Source organism: Schistocerca cancellata, unplaced genomic scaffold, assembly GCF_023864275.1.
Source record: "Schistocerca cancellata isolate TAMUIC-IGC-003103 unplaced genomic scaffold, iqSchCanc2.1 HiC_scaffold_747, whole genome shotgun sequence".
NCBI lineage: Eukaryota > Metazoa > Arthropoda > Insecta > Orthoptera > Acrididae > Schistocerca > Schistocerca cancellata.
Genome location: NW_026046758.1, coordinates 1 through 16848, shown reverse-complemented (window position 1 = coordinate 16848; position 16848 = coordinate 1). Strand labels below are relative to the sequence as shown.

Genomic DNA, 16848 nt, shown 5'->3' with positions numbered 1-16848 from the left:
TGACAAGCGGTTGATATGCTTGTAAGTGTAGCATATGAAACAAGAATCGTATGAAGCATCCGTAGCCAGGTGCTAAAGTCGCAGTATGGCCGCAGGTGACGGTCGTATGATGGGTCTGTAGCCACAACAGGTTGGCGGCAAAGCAAATACCGCTAACTGAAAGCACCCTGCTGTAGCCCCAGTGGCGCAATTGGTTAGCGCACGGTACTTATAAGGCAGTAGCCGTGAGCAATGCCGGGGTTGTGAGTTCGAGCCTCACCTGGGGCATACTTTTATTTCGTAGCAGCTGACTCTGAAAGCATCGGGACGCTAGATTTGAGATGAATCACCTACTTGAGAAGAATAAGTGTGCGTGCGTTGTGCGTATCGTTTGCGTATTCCTCGGTAGTATAGTGGTTAGTATCCCCGCCTGTCACGCGGGAGACCGGGGTTCGATTCCCCGCCGGGGAGGTGCGATTTTTATATCGCGAAAGTTGCACGTGTGGCCCGATAGGACATTAACGTTGTGATCGAGAAATGTAGTTGCTGCAGAATCGTAAGAAACTCTGCGTCTTAGGAAGTGTTTCTCGTATTCTCCACACGACGTCGTCATCGTTTCAGAACTTACAGGGTTTGCTGTTGACGCTGGGTCAGCGCACCCCAGGCTTAATGATCGAGCTCGAAGCACCCAAGAAAAAGAATAATTTCAGCAGAGCGTGGTTTCGATCCACGGACCTCTGGGTTATGGGCCCAGCACGCTTCCACTGCGCCACTCTGCTGCGTGACGTGGGACACTTGGAAAAGCATTGTCTGCGTCGCGTACCGTTTACTTAACTGTGCAACATCTCTCAGCTTGACTTGTCTCGACTTTGCTCGACTGACGCTACGCTGACGCTTGCACGAAGCGATATTTACCACGATCGTCTCGAGATGCAGCTGCGAGATGCTCAGGATTGACATTGCACTCCACGCAGGTGGAAACATTCGAATGCACTGCCTAGCTACGCGCCCGCAACTAACAAAATGCCGACCCTGCCAGGATTCGAACCTGGAATCTTCTGATCCGTAGTCAGACGCGTTATCCGTTGCGCCACAGGGCCACTGTTCGCCTTTCGTCATATGAGGCGGGTACACATCGCAGAGCAACGTGTTCTCCGTGGCTCGGCAACTGCGTGTCGTCCACTGACAACGGCGGCGCGGCCACTCTGGTCTTCCGCACTCTGCAGGGAGCTGCCAAGGAAGGCATCTCTCCTCCAGCTGCTCGGCCACGGTGCGCCTGCATAGCTTAGAGCTTGCCACACATCTGCCCTCGCTGTTGGACAGGTAGCAGAAGGCAAGGCGCGCGTTTTTCTGCAATTTTTCGGTGATGACAAGCGGTTGATATGCTTGTAAGTGTAGCATATGAAACAAGAATCGTATGAAGCATCCGTAGCCAGGTGCTAAAGTCGCAGTATGGCCGCAGGTGACGGTCGTATGATGGGTCTGTAGCCACAACAGGTTGGCGGCAAAGCAAATACCGCTAACTGAAAGCACCCTGCTGTAGCCCCAGTGGCGCACTTGGTTAGCGCACGGTACTTATAAGGCAGTAGCCGTGAGCAATGCCGGGGTTGTGAGTTCGAGCCTCACCTGGGGCATACTTTTATTTCGTAGCAGCTGACTCTGAAAGCATCGGGACGCTAGATTTGAGATGAATCACCTACTTGAGAAGAATAAGTGTGCGTGCGTTGTGCGTATCGTTTGCGTATTCCTCGGTAGTATAGTGGTTAGTATCCCCGCCTGTCACGCGGGAGACCGGGGTTCGATTCCCCGCCGGGGAGGTGCGATTTTTATATCGCGAAAGTTGCACGTGTGGCCCGATAGGACATTAACGTTGTGATCGAGAAATGTAGTTGCTGCAGAATCGTAAGAAACTCTGCGTCTTAGGAAGTGTTTCTCGTATTCTCCACACGACGTCGTCATCGTTTCAGAACTTACAGGGTTTGCTGTTGACGCTGGGTCAGCGCACCCCAGGCTTAATGATCGAGCTCGAAGCACCCAAGAAAAAGAATAATTTTAGCAGAGCGTGGTTTCGATCCACGGACCTCTGGGTTATGGGCCCAGCACGCTTCCACTGCGCCACTCTGCTGCGTGACGTGGGACACTTGGAAAAGCATTGTCTGCGTCGCGTACCGTTTACTTAACTGTGCAACATCTCTCAGCTTGACTTGTCTCGACTTTGCTCGACTGACGCTACGCTGACGCTTGCACGAAGCGATATTTACCACGATCGTCTCGAGATGCAGCTGCGAGATGCTCAGGATTGACATTGCACTCCACGCAGGTGGAAACATTCGAATGCACTGCCTAGCTACGCGCCCGCAACTAACAAAATGCCGACCCTGCCAGGATTCGAACCTGGAATCTTCTGATCCGTAGTCAGACGCGTTATCCGTTGCGCCACAGGGCCACTGTTCGCCTTTCGTCATATGAGGCGGGTACACATCGCAGAGCAACGTGTTCTCCGTGGCTCGGCAACTGCGTGTCGTCCACTGACAACGGCGGCGCGGCCACTCTGGTCTTCCGCACTCTGCAGGGAGCTGCCAAGGAAGGCATCTCTCCTCCAGCTGCTCGGCCACGGTGCGCCTGCATAGCTTAGAGCTTGCCACACATCTGCCCTCGCTGTTGGACAGGTAGCAGAAGGCAAGGCGCGCGTTTTTCTGCAATTTTTCGGTGATGACAAGCGGTTGATATGCTTGTAAGTGTAGCATATGAAACAAGAATCGTATGAAGCATCCGTAGCCAGGTGCTAAAGTCGCAGTATGGCCGCAGGTGACGGTCGTATGATGGGTCTGTAGCCACAACAGGTTGGCGGCAAAGCAAATACCGCTAACTGAAAGCACCCTGCTGTAGCCCCAGTGGCGCAATTGGTTAGCGCACGGTACTTATAAGGCAGTAGCCGTGAGCAATGCCGGGGTTGTGAGTTCGAGCCTCACCTGGGGCATACTTTTATTTCGTAGCAGCTGACTCTGAAAGCATCGGGACGCTAGATTTGAGATGAATCACCTACTTGAGAAGAATAAGTGTGCGTGCGTTGTGCGTATCGTTTGCGTATTCCTCGGTAGTATAGTGGTTAGTATCCCCGCCTGTCACGCGGGAGACCGGGGTTCGATTCCCCGCCGGGGAGGTGCGATTTTTATATCGCGAAAGTTGCACGTGTGGCCCGATAGGACATTAACGTTGTGATCGAGAAATGTAGTTGCTGCAGAATCGTAAGAAACTCTGCGTCTTAGGAAGTGTTTCTCGTATTCTCCACACGACGTCGTCATCGTTTCAGAACTTACAGGGTTTGCTGTTGACGCTGGGTCAGCGCACCCCAGGCTTAATGATCGAGCTCGAAGCACCCAAGAAAAAGAATAATTTCAGCAGAGCGTGGTTTCGATCCACGGACCTCTGGGTTATGGGCCCAGCACGCTTCCACTGCGCCACTCTGCTGCGTGACGTGGGACACTTGGAAAAGCATTGTCTGCGTCGCGTACCGTTTACTTAACTGTGCAACATCTCTCAGCTTGACTTGTCTCGACTTTGCTCGACTGACGCTACGCTGACGCTTGCACGAAGCGATATTTACCACGATCGTCTCGAGATGCAGCTGCGAGATGCTCAGGATTGACATTGCACTCCACGCAGGTGGAAACATTCGAATGCACTGCCTAGCTACGCGCCCGCAACTAACAAAATGCCGACCCTGCCAGGATTCGAACCTGGAATCTTCTGATCCGTAGTCAGACGCGTTATCCGTTGCGCCACAGGGCCACTGTTCGCCTTTGTCATATGAGGCGGGTACACATCGCAGAGCAACGTGTTCTCCGTGGCTCGGCAACTGCGTGTCGTCCACTGACAACGGCGGCGCGGCCACTCTGGTCTTCCGCACTCTGCAGGGAGCTGCCAAGGAAGGCATCTCTCCTCCAGCTGCTCGGCCACGGTGCGCCTGCATAGCTTAGAGCTTGCCACACATCTGCCCTCGCTGTTGGACAGGTAGCAGAAGGCAAGGCGCGCGTTTTTCTGCAATTTTTCGGTGATGACAAGCGGTTGATATGCTTGTAAGTGTAGCATATGAAACAAGAATCGTATGAAGCATCCGTAGCCAGGTGCTAAAGTCGCAGTATGGCCGCAGGTGACGGTCGTATGATGGGTCTGTAGCCACAACAGGTTGGCGGCAAAGCAAATACCGCTAACTGAAAGCACCCTGCTGTAGCCCCAGTGGCGCAATTGGTTAGCGCACGGTACTTATAAGGCAGTAGCCGTGAGCAATGCCGGGGTTGTGAGTTCGAGCCTCACCTGGGGCATACTTTTATTTCGTAGCAGCTGACTCTGAAAGCATCGGGACGCTAGATTTGAGATGAATCACCTACTTGAGAAGAATAAGTGTGCGTGCGTTGTGCGTATCGTTTGCGTATTCCTCGGTAGTATAGTGGTTAGTATCCCCGCCTGTCACGCGGGAGACCGGGGTTCGATTCCCCGCCGGGGAGGTGCGATTTTTATATCGCGAAAGTTGCACGTGTGGCCCGATAGGACATTAACGTTGTGATCGAGAAATGTAGTTGCTGCAGAATCGTAAGAAACTCTGCGTCTTAGGAAGTGTTTCTCGTATTCTCCACACGACGTCGTCATCGTTTCAGAACTTACAGGGTTTGCTGTTGACGCTGGGTCAGCGCACCCCAGGCTTAATGATCGAGCTCGAAGCACCCAAGAAAAAGAATAATTTTAGCAGAGCGTGGTTTCGATCCACGGACCTCTGGGTTATGGGCCCAGCACGCTTCCACTGCGCCACTCTGCTGCGTGACGTGGGACACTTGGAAAAGCATTGTCTGCGTCGCGTACCGTTTACTTAACTGTGCAACATCTCTCAGCTTGACTTGACTCGACTTTGCTCGACTGACGCTACGCTGACGCTTGCACGAAGCGATATTTACCACGATCGTCTCGAGATGCAGCTGCGAGATGCTCAGGATTGACATTGCACTCCACGCAGGTGGAAACATTCGAATGCACTGCCTAGCTACGCGCCCGCAACTAACAAAATGCCGACCCTGCCAGGATTCGAACCTGGAATCTTCTGATCCGTAGTCAGACGCGTTATCCGTTGCGCCACAGGGCCACTGTTCGCCTTTCGTCATATGAGGCGGGTACACATCGCAGAGCAACGTGTTCTCCGTGGCTCGGCAACTGCGTGTCGTCCACTGACAACGGCGGCGCGGCCACTCTGGTCTTCCGCACTCTGCAGGGAGCTGCCAAGGAAGGCATCTCTCCTCCAGCTGCTCGGCCACGGTGCGCCTGCATAGCTTAGAGCTTGCCACACATCTGCCCTCGCTGTTGGACAGGTAGCAGAAGGCAAGGCGCGCGTTTTTCTGCAATTTTTCGGTGATGACAAGCGGTTGATATGCTTGTAAGTGTAGCATATGAAACAAGAATCGTATGAAGCATCCGTAGCCAGGTGCTAAAGTCGCAGTATGGCCGCAGGTGACGGTCGTATGATGGGTCTGTAGCCACAACAGGTTGGCGGCAAAGCAAATACCGCTAACTGAAAGCACCCTGCTGTAGCCCCAGTGGCGCAATTGGTTAGCGCACGGTACTTATAAGGCAGTAGCCGTGAGCAATGCCGGGGTTGTGAGTTCGAGCCTCACCTGGGGCATACTTTTATTTCGTAGCAGCTGACTCTGAAAGCATCGGGACGCTAGATTTGAGATGAATCACCTACTTGAGAAGAATAAGTGTGCGTGCGTTGTGCGTATCGTTTGCGTATTCCTCGGTAGTATAGTGGTTAGTATCCCCGCCTGTCACGCGGGAGACCGGGGTTCGATTCCCCGCCGGGGAGGTGCGATTTTTATATCGCGAAAGTTGCACGTGTGGCCCGATAGGACATTAACGTTGTGATCGAGAAATGTAGTTGCTGCAGAATCGTAAGAAACTCTGCGTCTTAGGAAGTGTTTCTCGTATTCTCCACACGACGTCGTCATCGTTTCAGAACTTACAGGGTTTGCTGTTGACGCTGGGTCAGCGCACCCCAGGCTTAATGATCGAGCTCGAAGCACCCAAGAAAAAGAATAATTTTAGCAGAGCGTGGTTTCGATCCACGGACCTCTGGGTTATGGGCCCAGCACGCTTCCACTGCGCCACTCTGCTGCGTGACGTGGGACACTTGGAAAAGCATTGTCTGCGTCGCGTACCGTTTACTTAACTGTGCAACATCTCTCAGCTTGACTTGACTCGACTTTGCTCGACTGACGCTACGCTGACGCTTGCACGAAGCGATATTTACCACGATCGTCTCGAGATGCAGCTGCGAGATGCTCAGGATTGACATTGCACTCCACGCAGGTGGAAACATTCGAATGCACTGCCTAGCTACGCGCCCACAACTAACAAAATGCCGACCCTGCCAGGATTCGAACCTGGAATCTTCTGATCCGTAGTCAGACGCGTTATCCGTTGCGCCACAGGGCCACTGTTCGCCTTTCGTCATATGAGGCGGGTACACATCGCAGAGCAACGTGTTCTCCGTGGCTCGGCAACTGCGTGTCGTCCACTGACAACGGCGGCGCGGCCACTCTGGTCTTCCGCACTCTGCAGGGAGCTGCCAAGGAAGGCATCTCTCCTCCAGCTGCTCGGCCACGGTGCGCCTGCATAGCTTAGAGCTTGCCACACATCTGCCCTCGCTGTTGGACAGGTAGCAGAAGGCAAGGCGCGCGTTTTTCTGCAATTTTTCGGTGATGACAAGCGGTTGATATGCTTGTAAGTGTAGCATATGAAACAAGAATCGTATGAAGCATCCGTAGCCAGGTGCTAAAGTCGCAGTATGGCCGCAGGTGACGGTCGTATGATGGGTCTGTAGCCACAACAGGTTGGCGGCAAAGCAAATACCGCTAACTGAAAGCACCCTGCTGTAGCCCCAGTGGCGCAATTGGTTAGCGCACGGTACTTATAAGGCAGTAGCCGTGAGCAATGCCGGGGTTGTGAGTTCGAGCCTCACCTGGGGCATACTTTTATTTCGTAGCAGCTGACTCTGAAAGCATCGGGACGCTAGATTTGAGATGAATCACCTACTTGAGAAGAATAAGTGTGCGTGCGTTGTGCGTATCGTTTGCGTATTCCTCGGTAGTATAGTGGTTAGTATCCCCGCCTGTCACGCGGGAGACCGGGGTTCGATTCCCCGCCGGGGAGGTGCGATTTTTATATCGCGAAAGTTGCACGTGTGGCCCGATAGGACATTAACGTTGTGATCGAGAAATGTAGTTGCTGCAGAATCGTAAGAAACTCTGCGTCTTAGGAAGTGTTTCTCGTATTCTCCACACGACGTCGTCATCGTTTCAGAACTTACAGGGTTTGCTGTTGACGCTGGGTCAGCGCACCCCAGGCTTAATGATCGAGCTCGAAGCACCCAAGAAAAAGAATAATTTCAGCAGAGCGTGGTTTCGATCCACGGACCTCTGGGTTATGGGCCCAGCACGCTTCCACTGCGCCACTCTGCTGCGTGACGTGGGACACTTGGAAAAGCATTGTCTGCGTCGCGTACCGTTTACTTAACTGTGCAACATCTCTCAGCTTGACTTGTCTCGACTTTGCTCGACTGACGCTACGCTGACGCTTGCACGAAGCGATATTTACCACGATCGTCTCGAGATGCAGCTGCGAGATGCTCAGGATTGACATTGCACTCCACGCAGGTGGAAACATTCGAATGCACTGCCTAGCTACGCGCCCGCAACTAACAAAATGCCGACCCTGCCAGGATTCGAACCTGGAATCTTCTGATCCGTAGTCAGACGCGTTATCCGTTGCGCCACAGGGCCACTGTTCGCCTTTCGTCATATGAGGCGGGTACACATCGCAGAGCAACGTGTTCTCCGTGGCTCGGCAACTGCGTGTCGTCCACTGACAACGGCGGCGCGGCCACTCTGGTCTTCCGCACTCTGCAGGGAGCTGCCAAGGAAGGCATCTCTCCTCCAGCTGCTCGGCCACGGTGCGCCTGCATAGCTTAGAGCTTGCCACACATCTGCCCTCGCTGTTGGACAGGTAGCAGAAGGCAAGGCGCGCGTTTTTCTGCAATTTTTCGGTGATGACAAGCGGTTGATATGCTTGTAAGTGTAGCATATGAAACAAGAATCGTATGAAGCATCCGTAGCCAGGTGCTAAAGTCGCAGTATGGCCGCAGGTGACGGTCGTATGATGGGTCTGTAGCCACAACAGGTTGGCGGCAAAGCAAATACCGCTAACTGAAAGCACCCTGCTGTAGCCCCAGTGGCGCAATTGGTTAGCGCACGGTACTTATAAGGCAGTAGCCGTGAGCAATGCCGGGGTTGTGAGTTCGAGCCTCACCTGGGGCATACTTTTATTTCGTAGCAGCTGACTCTGAAAGCATCGGGACGCTAGATTTGAGATGAATCACCTACTTGAGAAGAATAAGTGTGCGTGCGTTGTGCGTATCGTTTGCGTATTCCTCGGTAGTATAGTGGTTAGTATCCCCGCCTGTCACGCGGGAGACCGGGGTTCGATTCCCCGCCGGGGAGGTGCGATTTTTATATCGCGAAAGTTGCACGTGTGGCCCGATAGGACATTAACGTTGTGATCGAGAAATGTAGTTGCTGCAGAATCGTAAGAAACTCTGCGTCTTAGGAAGTGTTTCTCGTATTCTCCACACGACGTCGTCATCGTTTCAGAACTTACAGGGTTTGCTGTTGACGCTGGGTCAGCGCACCCCAGGCTTAATGATCGAGCTCGAAGCACCCAAGAAAAAGAATAATTTCAGCAGAGCGTGGTTTCGATCCACGGACCTCTGGGTTATGGGCCCAGCACGCTTCCACTGCGCCACTCTGCTGCGTGACGTGGGACACTTGGAAAAGCATTGTCTGCGTCGCGTACCGTTTACTTAACTGTGCAACATCTCTCAGCTTGACTTGTCTCGACTTTGCTCGACTGACGCTACGCTGACGCTTGCACGAAGCGATATTTACCACGATCGTCTCGAGATGCAGCTGCGAGATGCTCAGGATTGACATTGCACTCCACGCAGGTGGAAACATTCGAATGCACTGCCTAGCTACGCGCCCGCAACTAACAAAATGCCGACCCTGCCAGGATTCGAACCTGGAATCTTCTGATCCGTAGTCAGACGCGTTATCCGTTGCGCCACAGGGCCACTGTTCGCCTTTCGTCATATGAGGCGGGTACACATCGCAGAGCAACGTGTTCTCCGTGGCTCGGCAACTGCGTGTCGTCCACTGACAACGGCGGCGCGGCCACTCTGGTCTTCCGCACTCTGCAGGGAGCTGCCAAGGAAGGCATCTCTCCTCCAGCTGCTCGGCCACGGTGCGCCTGCATAGCTTAGAGCTTGCCACACATCTGCCCTCGCTGTTGGACAGGTAGCAGAAGGCAAGGCGCGCGTTTTTCTGCAATTTTTCGGTGATGACAAGCGGTTGATATGCTTGTAAGTGTAGCATATGAAACAAGAATCGTATGAAGCATCCGTAGCCAGGTGCTAAAGTCGCAGTATGGCCGCAGGTGACGGTCGTATGATGGGTCTGTAGCCACAACAGGTTGGCGGCAAAGCAAATACCGCTAACTGAAAGCACCCTGCTGTAGCCCCAGTGGCGCAATTGGTTAGCGCACGGTACTTATAAGGCAGTAGCCGTGAGCAATGCCGGGGTTGTGAGTTCGAGCCTCACCTGGGGCATACTTTTATTTCGTAGCAGCTGACTCTGAAAGCATCGGGACGCTAGATTTGAGATGAATCACCTACTTGAGAAGAATAAGTGTGCGTGCGTTGTGCGTATCGTTTGCGTATTCCTCGGTAGTATAGTGGTTAGTATCCCCGCCTGTCACGCGGGAGACCGGGGTTCGATTCCCCGCCGGGGAGGTGCGATTTTTATATCGCGAAAGTTGCACGTGTGGCCCGATAGGACATTAACGTTGTGATCGAGAAATGTAGTTGCTGCAGAATCGTAAGAAACTCTGCGTCTTAGGAAGTGTTTCTCGTATTCTCCACACGACGTCGTCATCGTTTCAGAACTTACAGGGTTTGCTGTTGACGCTGGGTCAGCGCACCCCAGGCTTAATGATCGAGCTCGAAGCACCCAAGAAAAAGAATAATTTTAGCACAGCGTGGTTTCGATCCACGGACCTCTGGGTTATGGGCCCAGCACGCTTCCACTGCGCCACTCTGCTGCGTGACGTGGGACACTTGGAAAAGCATTGTCTGCGTCGCGTACCGTTTACTTAACTGTGCAACATCTCTCAGCTTGACTTGTCTCGACTTTGCTCGACTGACGCTACGCTGACGCTTGCACGAAGCGATATTTACCACGATCGTCTCGAGATGCAGCTGCGAGATGCTCAGGATTGACATTGCACTCCACGCAGGTGGAAACATTCGAATGCACTGCCTAGCTACGCGCCCGCAACTAACAAAATGCCGACCCTGCCAGGATTCGAACCTGGAATCTTCTGATCCGTAGTCAGACGCGTTATCCGTTGCGCCACAGGGCCACTGTTCGCCTTTCGTCATATGAGGCGGGTACACATCGCAGAGCAACGTGTTCTCCGTGGCTCGGCAACTGCGTGTCGTCCACTGACAACGGCGGCGCGGCCACTCTGGTCTTCCGCACTCTGCAGGGAGCTGCCAAGGAAGGCATCTCTCCTCCAGCTGCTCGGCCACGGTGCGCCTGCATAGCTTAGAGCTTGCCACACATCTGCCCTCGCTGTTGGACAGGTAGCAGAAGGCAAGGCGCGCGTTTTTCTGCAATTTTTCGGTGATGACAAGCGGTTGATATGCTTGTAAGTGTAGCATATGAAACAAGAATCGTATGAAGCATCCGTAGCCAGGTGCTAAAGTCGCAGTATGGCCGCAGGTGACGGTCGTATGATGGGTCTGTAGCCACAACAGGTTGGCGGCAAAGCAAATACCGCTAACTGAAAGCACCCTGCTGTAGCCCCAGTGGCGCAATTGGTTAGCGCACGGTACTTATAAGGCAGTAGCCGTGAGCAATGCCGGGGTTGTGAGTTCGAGCCTCACCTGGGGCATACTTTTATTTCGTAGCAGCTGACTCTGAAAGCATCGGGACGCTAGATTTGAGATGAATCACCTACTTGAGAAGAATAAGTGTGCGTGCGTTGTGCGTATCGTTTGCGTATTCCTCGGTAGTATAGTGGTTAGTATCCCCGCCTGTCACGCGGGAGACCGGGGTTCGATTCCCCGCCGGGGAGGTGCGATTTTTATATCGCGAAAGTTGCACGTGTGGCCCGATAGGACATTAACGTTGTGATCGAGAAATGTAGTTGCTGCAGAATCGTAAGAAACTCTGCGTCTTAGGAAGTGTTTCTCGTATTCTCCACACGACGTCGTCATCGTTTCAGAACTTACAGGGTTTGCTGTTGACGCTGGGTCAGCGCACCCCAGGCTTAATGATCGAGCTCGAAGCACCCAAGAAAAAGAATAATTTTAGCAGAGCGTGGTTTCGATCCACGGACCTCTGGGTTATGGGCCCAGCACGCTTCCACTGCGCCACTCTGCTGCGTGACGTGGGACACTTGGAAAAGCATTGTCTGCGTCGCGTACCGTTTACTTAACTGTGCAACATCTCTCAGCTTGACTTGTCTCGACTTTGCTCGACTGACGCTACGCTGACGCTTGCACGAAGCGATATTTACCACGATCGTCTCGAGATGCAGCTGCGAGATGCTCAGGATTGACATTGCACTCCACGCAGGTGGAAACATTCGAATGCACTGCCTAGCTACGCGCCCGCAACTAACAAAATGCCGACCCTGCCAGGATTCGAACCTGGAATCTTCTGATCCGTAGTCAGACGCGTTATCCGTTGCGCCACAGGGCCACTGTTCGCCTTTCGTCATATGAGGCGGGTACACATCGCAGAGCAACGTGTTCTCCGTGGCTCGGCAACTGCGTGTCGTCCACTGACAACGGCGGCGCGGCCACTCTGGTCTTCCGCACTCTGCAGGGAGCTGCCAAGGAAGGCATCTCTCCTCCAGCTGCTCGGCCACGGTGCGCCTGCATAGCTTAGAGCTTGCCACACATCTGCCCTCGCTGTTGGACAGGTAGCAGAAGGCAAGGCGCGCGTTTTTCTGCAATTTTTCGGTGATGACAAGCGGTTGATATGCTTGTAAGTGTAGCATATGAAACAAGAATCGTATGAAGCATCCGTAGCCAGGTGCTAAAGTCGCAGTATGGCCGCAGGTGACGGTCGTATGATGGGTCTGTAGCCACAACAGGTTGGCGGCAAAGCAAATACCGCTAACTGAAAGCACCCTGCTGTAGCCCCAGTGGCGCAATTGGTTAGCGCACGGTACTTATAAGGCAGTAGCCGTGAGCAATGCCGGGGTTGTGAGTTCGAGCCTCACCTGGGGCATACTTTTATTTCGTAGCAGCTGACTCTGAAAGCATCGGGACGCTAGATTTGAGATGAATCACCTACTTGAGAAGAATAAGTGTGCGTGCGTTGTGCGTATCGTTTGCGTATTCCTCGGTAGTATAGTGGTTAGTATCCCCGCCTGTCACGCGGGAGACCGGGGTTCGATTCCCCGCCGGGGAGGTGCGATTTTTATATCGCGAAAGTTGCACGTGTGGCCCGATAGGACATTAACGTTGTGATCGAGAAATGTAGTTGCTGCAGAATCGTAAGAAACTCTGCGTCTTAGGAAGTGTTTCTCGTATTCTCCACACGACGTCGTCATCGTTTCAGAACTTACAGGGTTTGCTGTTGACGCTGGGTCAGCGCACCCCAGGCTTAATGATCGAGCTCGAAGCACCCAAGAAAAAGAATAATTTCAGCAGAGCGTGGTTTCGATCCACGGACCTCTGGGTTATGGGCCCAGCACGCTTCCACTGCGCCACTCTGCTGCGTGACGTGGGACACTTGGAAAAGCATTGTCTGCGTCGCGTACCGTTTACTTAACTGTGCAACATCTCTCAGCTTGACTTGTCTCGACTTTGCTCGACTGACGCTACGCTGACGCTTGCACGAAGCGATATTTACCACGATCGTCTCGAGATGCAGCTGCGAGATGCTCAGGATTGACATTGCACTCCACGCAGGTGGAAACATTCGAATGCACTGCCTAGCTACGCGCCCGCAACTAACAAAATGCCGACCCTGCCAGGATTCGAACCTGGAATCTTCTGATCCGTAGTCAGACGCGTTATCCGTTGCGCCACAGGGCCACTGTTCGCCTTTGTCATATGAGGCGGGTACACATCGCAGAGCAACGTGTTCTCCGTGGCTCGGCAACTGCGTGTCGTCCACTGACAACGGCGGCGCGGCCACTCTGGTCTTCCGCACTCTGCAGGGAGCTGCCAAGGAAGGCATCTCTCCTCCAGCTGCTCGGCCACGGTGCGCCTGCATAGCTTAGAGCTTGCCACACATCTGCCCTCGCTGTTGGACAGGTAGCAGAAGGCAAGGCGCGCGTTTTTCTGCAATTTTTCGGTGATGACAAGCGGTTGATATGCTTGTAAGTGTAGCATATGAAACAAGAATCGTATGAAGCATCCGTAGCCAGGTGCTAAAGTCGCAGTATGGCCGCAGGTGACGGTCGTATGATGGGTCTGTAGCCACAACAGGTTGGCGGCAAAGCAAATACCGCTAACTGAAAGCACCCTGCTGTAGCCCCAGTGGCGCAATTGGTTAGCGCACGGTACTTATAAGGCAGTAGCCGTGAGCAATGCCGGGGTTGTGAGTTCGAGCCTCACCTGGGGCATACTTTTATTTCGTAGCAGCTGACTCTGAAAGCATCGGGACGCTAGATTTGAGATGAATCACCTACTTGAGAAGAATAAGTGTGCGTGCGTTGTGCGTATCGTTTGCGTATTCCTCGGTAGTATAGTGGTTAGTATCCCCGCCTGTCACGCGGGAGACCGGGGTTCGATTCCCCGCCGGGGAGGTGCGATTTTTATATCGCGAAAGTTGCACGTGTGGCCCGATAGGACATTAACGTTGTGATCGAGAAATGTAGTTGCTGCAGAATCGTAAGAAACTCTGCGTCTTAGGAAGTGTTTCTCGTATTCTCCACACGACGTCGTCATCGTTTCAGAACTTACAGGGTTTGCTGTTGACGCTGGGTCAGCGCACCCCAGGCTTAATGATCGAGCTCGAAGCACCCAAGAAAAAGAATAATTTTAGCAGAGCGTGGTTTCGATCCACGGACCTCTGGGTTATGGGCCCAGCACGCTTCCACTGCGCCACTCTGCTGCGTGACGTGGGACACTTGGAAAAGCATTGTCTGCGTCGCGTACCGTTTACTTAACTGTGCAACATCTCTCAGCTTGACTTGACTCGACTTTGCTCGACTGACGCTACGCTGACGCTTGCACGAAGCGATATTTACCACGATCGTCTCGAGATGCAGCTGCGAGATGCTCAGGATTGACATTGCACTCCACGCAGGTGGAAACATTCGAATGCACTGCCTAGCTACGCGCCCGCAACTAACAAAATGCCGACCCTGCCAGGATTCGAACCTGGAATCTTCTGATCCGTAGTCAGACGCGTTATCCGTTGCGCCACAGGGCCACTGTTCGCCTTTCGTCATATGAGGCGGGTACACATCGCAGAGCAACGTGTTCTCCGTGGCTCGGCAACTGCGTGTCGTCCACTGACAACGGCGGCGCGGCCACTCTGGTCTTCCGCACTCTGCAGGGAGCTGCCAAGGAAGGCATCTCTCCTCCAGCTGCTCGGCCACGGTGCGCCTGCATAGCTTAGAGCTTGCCACACATCTGCCCTCGCTGTTGGACAGGTAGCAGAAGGCAAGGCGCGCGTTTTTCTGCAATTTTTCGGTGATGACAAGCGGTTGATATGCTTGTAAGTGTAGCATATGAAACAAGAATCGTATGAAGCATCCGTAGCCAGGTGCTAAAGTCGCAGTATGGCCGCAGGTGACGGTCGTATGATGGGTCTGTAGCCACAACAGGTTGGCGGCAAAGCAAATACCGCTAACTGAAAGCACCCTGCTGTAGCCCCAGTGGCGCAATTGGTTAGCGCACGGTACTTATAAGGCAGTAGCCGTGAGCAATGCCGGGGTTGTGAGTTCGAGCCTCACCTGGGGCATACTTTTATTTCGTAGCAGCTGACTCTGAAAGCATCGGGACGCTAGATTTGAGATGAATCACCTACTTGAGAAGAATAAGTGTGCGTGCGTTGTGCGTATCGTTTGCGTATTCCTCGGTAGTATAGTGGTTAGTATCCCCGCCTGTCACGCGGGAGACCGGGGTTCGATTCCCCGCCGGGGAGGTGCGATTTTTATATCGCGAAAGTTGCACGTGTGGCCCGATAGGACATTAACGTTGTGATCGAGAAATGTAGTTGCTGCAGAATCGTAAGAAACTCTGCGTCTTAGGAAGTGTTTCTCGTATTCTCCACACGACGTCGTCATCGTTTCAGAACTTACAGGGTTTGCTGTTGACGCTGGGTCAGCGCACCCCAGGCTTAATGATCGAGCTCGAAGCACCCAAGAAAAAGAATAATTTTAGCAGAGCGTGGTTTCGATCCACGGACCTCTGGGTTATGGGCCCAGCACGCTTCCACTGCGCCACTCTGCTGCGTGACGTGGGACACTTGGAAAAGCATTGTCTGCGTCGCGTACCGTTTACTTAACTGTGCAACATCTCTCAGCTTGACTTGACTCGACTTTGCTCGACTGACGCTACGCTGACGCTTGCACGAAGCGATATTTACCACGATCGTCTCGAGATGCAGCTGCGAGATGCTCAGGATTGACATTGCACTCCACGCAGGTGGAAACATTCGAATGCACTGCCTAGCTACGCGCCCACAACTAACAAAATGCCGACCCTGCCAGGATTCGAACCTGGAATCTTCTGATCCGTAGTCAGACGCGTTATCCGTTGCGCCACAGGGCCACTGTTCGCCTTTCGTCATATGAGGCGGGTACACATCGCAGAGCAACGTGTTCTCCGTGGCTCGGCAACTGCGTGTCGTCCACTGACAACGGCGGCGCGGCCACTCTGGTCTTCCGCACTCTGCAGGGAGCTGCCAAGGAAGGCATCTCTCCTCCAGCTGCTCGGCCACGGTGCGCCTGCATAGCTTAGAGCTTGCCACACATCTGCCCTCGCTGTTGGACAGGTAGCAGAAGGCAAGGCGCGCGTTTTTCTGCAATTTTTCGGTGATGACAAGCGGTTGATATGCTTGTAAGTGTAGCATATGAAACAAGAATCGTATGAAGCATCCGTAGCCAGGTGCTAAAGTCGCAGTATGGCCGCAGGTGACGGTCGTATGATGGGTCTGTAGCCACAACAGGTTGGCGGCAAAGCAAATACCGCTAACTGAAAGCACCCTGCTGTAGCCCCAGTGGCGCAATTGGTTAGCGCACGGTACTTATAAGGCAGTAGCCGTGAGCAATGCCGGGGTTGTGAGTTCGAGCCTCACCTGGGGCATACTTTTATTTCGTAGCAGCTGACTCTGAAAGCATCGGGACGCTAGATTTGAGATGAATCACCTACTTGAGAAGAATAAGTGTGCGTGCGTTGTGCGTATCGTTTGCGTATTCCTCGGTAGTATAGTGGTTAGTATCCCCGCCTGTCACGCGGGAGACCGGGGTTCGATTCCCCGCCGGGGAGGTGCGATTTTTATATCGCGAAAGTTGCACGTGTGGCCCGATAGGACATTAACGTTGTGATCGAGAAATGTAGTTGCTGCAGAATCGTAAGAAACTCTGCGTCTTAGGAAGTGTTTCTCGTATTCTCCACACGACGTCGTCATCGTTTCAGAACTTACAGGGTTTGCTGTTGACGCTGGGTCAGCGCACCCCAGGCTTAATGATCGAGCTCGAAGCACCCAAGAAAAAGAATAATTTCAGCAGAGCGTG

The 16848-nt window shown here is 53.3% G+C and overlaps 44 non-coding genes across 44 annotated transcripts; 26 read left to right on the top strand and 18 right to left on the bottom strand.

Moving 5' to 3' along the window:
* The first annotated feature begins 175 nt into the window (after nucleotides 1–175).
* Trnai-uau (transfer RNA isoleucine (anticodon UAU)) lies at nucleotides 176–267 on the top strand. Its single transcript is given in 2 exon segments — nucleotides 176–213; nucleotides 232–267. It is a non-coding gene; the product is annotated as a tRNA-Ile (tRNA).
* A 111-nt stretch (nucleotides 268–378) lies between these two features.
* On the top strand, nucleotides 379–450 carry Trnad-guc (transfer RNA aspartic acid (anticodon GUC)). The gene has a single exon. It is a non-coding gene; the product is annotated as a tRNA-Asp (tRNA).
* Nucleotides 451–1006: 556 nt separating this feature from the next.
* Trnar-acg (transfer RNA arginine (anticodon ACG)) lies at nucleotides 1007–1079 on the bottom strand. Its single transcript has one exon. It is a non-coding gene; the product is annotated as a tRNA-Arg (tRNA).
* A 442-nt stretch (nucleotides 1080–1521) lies between these two features.
* Nucleotides 1522–1613, top strand: Trnai-uau (transfer RNA isoleucine (anticodon UAU)). Its single transcript is given in 2 exon segments — nucleotides 1522–1559; nucleotides 1578–1613. It is a non-coding gene; the product is annotated as a tRNA-Ile (tRNA).
* A 111-nt stretch (nucleotides 1614–1724) lies between these two features.
* Trnad-guc (transfer RNA aspartic acid (anticodon GUC)) lies at nucleotides 1725–1796 on the top strand. Its single transcript has one exon. It is a non-coding gene; the product is annotated as a tRNA-Asp (tRNA).
* Nucleotides 1797–2032: 236 nt separating this feature from the next.
* On the bottom strand, nucleotides 2033–2104 carry Trnam-cau (transfer RNA methionine (anticodon CAU)). The gene has a single exon. It is a non-coding gene; the product is annotated as a tRNA-Met (tRNA).
* A 248-nt stretch (nucleotides 2105–2352) lies between these two features.
* Nucleotides 2353–2425, bottom strand: Trnar-acg (transfer RNA arginine (anticodon ACG)). The gene has a single exon. It is a non-coding gene; the product is annotated as a tRNA-Arg (tRNA).
* A 442-nt stretch (nucleotides 2426–2867) lies between these two features.
* Trnai-uau (transfer RNA isoleucine (anticodon UAU)) lies at nucleotides 2868–2959 on the top strand. Its single transcript is given in 2 exon segments — nucleotides 2868–2905; nucleotides 2924–2959. It is a non-coding gene; the product is annotated as a tRNA-Ile (tRNA).
* A 111-nt stretch (nucleotides 2960–3070) lies between these two features.
* Trnad-guc (transfer RNA aspartic acid (anticodon GUC)) lies at nucleotides 3071–3142 on the top strand. Its single transcript has one exon. It is a non-coding gene; the product is annotated as a tRNA-Asp (tRNA).
* A 556-nt stretch (nucleotides 3143–3698) lies between these two features.
* Trnar-acg (transfer RNA arginine (anticodon ACG)) lies at nucleotides 3699–3771 on the bottom strand. The gene has a single exon. It is a non-coding gene; the product is annotated as a tRNA-Arg (tRNA).
* A 441-nt stretch (nucleotides 3772–4212) lies between these two features.
* On the top strand, nucleotides 4213–4304 carry Trnai-uau (transfer RNA isoleucine (anticodon UAU)). Its single transcript is given in 2 exon segments — nucleotides 4213–4250; nucleotides 4269–4304. It is a non-coding gene; the product is annotated as a tRNA-Ile (tRNA).
* Nucleotides 4305–4415: 111 nt separating this feature from the next.
* Nucleotides 4416–4487, top strand: Trnad-guc (transfer RNA aspartic acid (anticodon GUC)). Its single transcript has one exon. It is a non-coding gene; the product is annotated as a tRNA-Asp (tRNA).
* A 236-nt stretch (nucleotides 4488–4723) lies between these two features.
* Trnam-cau (transfer RNA methionine (anticodon CAU)) lies at nucleotides 4724–4795 on the bottom strand. Its single transcript has one exon. It is a non-coding gene; the product is annotated as a tRNA-Met (tRNA).
* Nucleotides 4796–5043: 248 nt separating this feature from the next.
* Trnar-acg (transfer RNA arginine (anticodon ACG)) lies at nucleotides 5044–5116 on the bottom strand. The gene has a single exon. It is a non-coding gene; the product is annotated as a tRNA-Arg (tRNA).
* Nucleotides 5117–5558: 442 nt separating this feature from the next.
* Trnai-uau (transfer RNA isoleucine (anticodon UAU)) lies at nucleotides 5559–5650 on the top strand. The gene is given in 2 exon segments: nucleotides 5559–5596; nucleotides 5615–5650. It is a non-coding gene; the product is annotated as a tRNA-Ile (tRNA).
* A 111-nt stretch (nucleotides 5651–5761) lies between these two features.
* Trnad-guc (transfer RNA aspartic acid (anticodon GUC)) lies at nucleotides 5762–5833 on the top strand. Its single transcript has one exon. It is a non-coding gene; the product is annotated as a tRNA-Asp (tRNA).
* Nucleotides 5834–6069: 236 nt separating this feature from the next.
* Nucleotides 6070–6141, bottom strand: Trnam-cau (transfer RNA methionine (anticodon CAU)). Its single transcript has one exon. It is a non-coding gene; the product is annotated as a tRNA-Met (tRNA).
* A 248-nt stretch (nucleotides 6142–6389) lies between these two features.
* Nucleotides 6390–6462, bottom strand: Trnar-acg (transfer RNA arginine (anticodon ACG)). The gene has a single exon. It is a non-coding gene; the product is annotated as a tRNA-Arg (tRNA).
* Nucleotides 6463–6904: 442 nt separating this feature from the next.
* On the top strand, nucleotides 6905–6996 carry Trnai-uau (transfer RNA isoleucine (anticodon UAU)). The gene is given in 2 exon segments: nucleotides 6905–6942; nucleotides 6961–6996. It is a non-coding gene; the product is annotated as a tRNA-Ile (tRNA).
* A 111-nt stretch (nucleotides 6997–7107) lies between these two features.
* Trnad-guc (transfer RNA aspartic acid (anticodon GUC)) lies at nucleotides 7108–7179 on the top strand. Its single transcript has one exon. It is a non-coding gene; the product is annotated as a tRNA-Asp (tRNA).
* Nucleotides 7180–7735: 556 nt separating this feature from the next.
* Trnar-acg (transfer RNA arginine (anticodon ACG)) lies at nucleotides 7736–7808 on the bottom strand. Its single transcript has one exon. It is a non-coding gene; the product is annotated as a tRNA-Arg (tRNA).
* A 442-nt stretch (nucleotides 7809–8250) lies between these two features.
* Trnai-uau (transfer RNA isoleucine (anticodon UAU)) lies at nucleotides 8251–8342 on the top strand. The gene is given in 2 exon segments: nucleotides 8251–8288; nucleotides 8307–8342. It is a non-coding gene; the product is annotated as a tRNA-Ile (tRNA).
* A 111-nt stretch (nucleotides 8343–8453) lies between these two features.
* Nucleotides 8454–8525, top strand: Trnad-guc (transfer RNA aspartic acid (anticodon GUC)). The gene has a single exon. It is a non-coding gene; the product is annotated as a tRNA-Asp (tRNA).
* Nucleotides 8526–9081: 556 nt separating this feature from the next.
* Trnar-acg (transfer RNA arginine (anticodon ACG)) lies at nucleotides 9082–9154 on the bottom strand. The gene has a single exon. It is a non-coding gene; the product is annotated as a tRNA-Arg (tRNA).
* Nucleotides 9155–9596: 442 nt separating this feature from the next.
* On the top strand, nucleotides 9597–9688 carry Trnai-uau (transfer RNA isoleucine (anticodon UAU)). Its single transcript is given in 2 exon segments — nucleotides 9597–9634; nucleotides 9653–9688. It is a non-coding gene; the product is annotated as a tRNA-Ile (tRNA).
* Nucleotides 9689–9799: 111 nt separating this feature from the next.
* On the top strand, nucleotides 9800–9871 carry Trnad-guc (transfer RNA aspartic acid (anticodon GUC)). Its single transcript has one exon. It is a non-coding gene; the product is annotated as a tRNA-Asp (tRNA).
* Nucleotides 9872–10427: 556 nt separating this feature from the next.
* On the bottom strand, nucleotides 10428–10500 carry Trnar-acg (transfer RNA arginine (anticodon ACG)). The gene has a single exon. It is a non-coding gene; the product is annotated as a tRNA-Arg (tRNA).
* Nucleotides 10501–10942: 442 nt separating this feature from the next.
* On the top strand, nucleotides 10943–11034 carry Trnai-uau (transfer RNA isoleucine (anticodon UAU)). Its single transcript is given in 2 exon segments — nucleotides 10943–10980; nucleotides 10999–11034. It is a non-coding gene; the product is annotated as a tRNA-Ile (tRNA).
* A 111-nt stretch (nucleotides 11035–11145) lies between these two features.
* Trnad-guc (transfer RNA aspartic acid (anticodon GUC)) lies at nucleotides 11146–11217 on the top strand. The gene has a single exon. It is a non-coding gene; the product is annotated as a tRNA-Asp (tRNA).
* Nucleotides 11218–11453: 236 nt separating this feature from the next.
* Trnam-cau (transfer RNA methionine (anticodon CAU)) lies at nucleotides 11454–11525 on the bottom strand. Its single transcript has one exon. It is a non-coding gene; the product is annotated as a tRNA-Met (tRNA).
* Nucleotides 11526–11773: 248 nt separating this feature from the next.
* Nucleotides 11774–11846, bottom strand: Trnar-acg (transfer RNA arginine (anticodon ACG)). The gene has a single exon. It is a non-coding gene; the product is annotated as a tRNA-Arg (tRNA).
* Nucleotides 11847–12288: 442 nt separating this feature from the next.
* On the top strand, nucleotides 12289–12380 carry Trnai-uau (transfer RNA isoleucine (anticodon UAU)). The gene is given in 2 exon segments: nucleotides 12289–12326; nucleotides 12345–12380. It is a non-coding gene; the product is annotated as a tRNA-Ile (tRNA).
* Nucleotides 12381–12491: 111 nt separating this feature from the next.
* On the top strand, nucleotides 12492–12563 carry Trnad-guc (transfer RNA aspartic acid (anticodon GUC)). Its single transcript has one exon. It is a non-coding gene; the product is annotated as a tRNA-Asp (tRNA).
* A 556-nt stretch (nucleotides 12564–13119) lies between these two features.
* Trnar-acg (transfer RNA arginine (anticodon ACG)) lies at nucleotides 13120–13192 on the bottom strand. Its single transcript has one exon. It is a non-coding gene; the product is annotated as a tRNA-Arg (tRNA).
* Nucleotides 13193–13633: 441 nt separating this feature from the next.
* Trnai-uau (transfer RNA isoleucine (anticodon UAU)) lies at nucleotides 13634–13725 on the top strand. The gene is given in 2 exon segments: nucleotides 13634–13671; nucleotides 13690–13725. It is a non-coding gene; the product is annotated as a tRNA-Ile (tRNA).
* A 111-nt stretch (nucleotides 13726–13836) lies between these two features.
* On the top strand, nucleotides 13837–13908 carry Trnad-guc (transfer RNA aspartic acid (anticodon GUC)). The gene has a single exon. It is a non-coding gene; the product is annotated as a tRNA-Asp (tRNA).
* A 236-nt stretch (nucleotides 13909–14144) lies between these two features.
* Nucleotides 14145–14216, bottom strand: Trnam-cau (transfer RNA methionine (anticodon CAU)). Its single transcript has one exon. It is a non-coding gene; the product is annotated as a tRNA-Met (tRNA).
* Nucleotides 14217–14464: 248 nt separating this feature from the next.
* On the bottom strand, nucleotides 14465–14537 carry Trnar-acg (transfer RNA arginine (anticodon ACG)). The gene has a single exon. It is a non-coding gene; the product is annotated as a tRNA-Arg (tRNA).
* Nucleotides 14538–14979: 442 nt separating this feature from the next.
* On the top strand, nucleotides 14980–15071 carry Trnai-uau (transfer RNA isoleucine (anticodon UAU)). Its single transcript is given in 2 exon segments — nucleotides 14980–15017; nucleotides 15036–15071. It is a non-coding gene; the product is annotated as a tRNA-Ile (tRNA).
* Nucleotides 15072–15182: 111 nt separating this feature from the next.
* Trnad-guc (transfer RNA aspartic acid (anticodon GUC)) lies at nucleotides 15183–15254 on the top strand. The gene has a single exon. It is a non-coding gene; the product is annotated as a tRNA-Asp (tRNA).
* A 236-nt stretch (nucleotides 15255–15490) lies between these two features.
* Nucleotides 15491–15562, bottom strand: Trnam-cau (transfer RNA methionine (anticodon CAU)). The gene has a single exon. It is a non-coding gene; the product is annotated as a tRNA-Met (tRNA).
* Nucleotides 15563–15810: 248 nt separating this feature from the next.
* Nucleotides 15811–15883, bottom strand: Trnar-acg (transfer RNA arginine (anticodon ACG)). The gene has a single exon. It is a non-coding gene; the product is annotated as a tRNA-Arg (tRNA).
* A 442-nt stretch (nucleotides 15884–16325) lies between these two features.
* Trnai-uau (transfer RNA isoleucine (anticodon UAU)) lies at nucleotides 16326–16417 on the top strand. The gene is given in 2 exon segments: nucleotides 16326–16363; nucleotides 16382–16417. It is a non-coding gene; the product is annotated as a tRNA-Ile (tRNA).
* A 111-nt stretch (nucleotides 16418–16528) lies between these two features.
* Nucleotides 16529–16600, top strand: Trnad-guc (transfer RNA aspartic acid (anticodon GUC)). Its single transcript has one exon. It is a non-coding gene; the product is annotated as a tRNA-Asp (tRNA).
* Nucleotides 16601–16848: the final 248 nt, after the last annotated feature.